Below are 1661 nucleotides of genomic sequence, written 5' to 3' on the forward strand. Positions count from 1 at the left end.
GGTTATACAAGAGTAGGGTGAATATCACTTGTTTTCACTATTATGAAACTTCCCGCATGTATGTGATGGATCATAATACCTTATAAATTATGTGAAGTTAGTTTACCGATGTTATCATCATTAAGATTCTTATGCAGTCTACAGATACATATTTCATAATGAAATAATATCAAAATATCAATTTCATTGTTATTTTCTCCTTAATTTTGGGGTACACGGGAATATTTAAAAAATACCCAAGGGGTACAAAGGAACAAAAGGCTGGGAACTCCTGCTCTTCAGTATACAAGGAACACAGAACGGAATCGCCAGAAGTAGATTTCAGATGGACCAAGAAATCAGGAGAGTCACATGAACATTATAGGAACTGATATCCTCACTATGACAACACAAAGAGATTTTCCAGCAACTTGTAAACTGGCAAATACGTTAAAAAAAAATGAATATATGCAATTTCTTAGTATATATGCAGAAAAAAATACTTATACGTCAAATATAACAATGTGATTGCACAGAACAGTAAAGTCTATTTATAAATTGATGTTGTGAATTATGCAGGTAATTTAGTACTCGTCGTAAGAACATATGTCTACTCCTCAACCTTTACGGGCGTATAAAAAACACATATTAGATCTAAAACAGAGAATTCTCCAGAAAGTCGGTAAAATGAAGTAGTACCATTTTTCATAATGATATATGTCGATTTACATAAGGCAGACCAAGCCGTCCAGCCTTCGAGAAGTGACCCCATCTCGGGGGAAGGGGACGAGAGAAAGCTTTTAAATTAAGGAAAAGAATTTGCCTTCGATCAGCATATCAGACCACCTTGCATAACCATAGCTGAAGAGTTTCGGTCCTTGTAGGTGCCTATGATTACTCCTGACCTGGATCGGACACCAAGTCAAGCCCCACTACCTCAGGGATGTGACCTGATCCTTACTGGTCATGTTTTCAAGACTAGGGGTTTCCCAAAGTGTATTTTTATCCTCGGCTGATATATATATTACTCAGTTACAAATTCTCACACACATTATTGGCATCTCAGATTGGTCAAATTCTTATAATGCATAGGCACTACCATAAAGTTTTGAGAACTGCTACTCAAGAGGGACGTATTTGAGACCGTTTAGTATTTAAAAGGCAGTTTTGGGCCTTATACACACACGGCGCGTAAAACACAGTCCGGAACACTGCCGGTAACATATCTGAAACATGTTTATTACATGACTCTAAGTAGGTTACAAATACGTTGGTATACCTATAGTGCGGTAACAAGTGATTGGCTCCCATGTGTGTTATTACAGAGGTAGCGTCCACAGTTGTCTCGAACAGGTTTGTGTTTTCGAACCTCCAAATGAGATATGTCAATTATGTATGTAACCGTCTCCATCAATGTTTTAAACCTGATACTTTGAGCCCATATTCAATTATGTTTTAGAATAAAGAATACAGAAGAGTTTTTCTTTCCTTTTTATGTACTTTGATTGCAAGTGGAGTGTTGCTTAAAAAAATAATCACTTAGAATATACATACATGTGTACGTTCAAGGTATTTAAAATGCGTTTTATTATTTCTGTCTCTCCTTCGTATAGTTTTACCTCCCTGACTTCTTAGTCTTTATAACCTTTGTCTTATTTTTTTATTTTCTGTACCCTATACTG

Source organism: Penaeus monodon, chromosome 33 (genome assembly GCF_015228065.2).
Source record: "Penaeus monodon isolate SGIC_2016 chromosome 33, NSTDA_Pmon_1, whole genome shotgun sequence".
NCBI classification, from domain to species: domain Eukaryota; kingdom Metazoa; phylum Arthropoda; class Malacostraca; order Decapoda; family Penaeidae; genus Penaeus; species Penaeus monodon.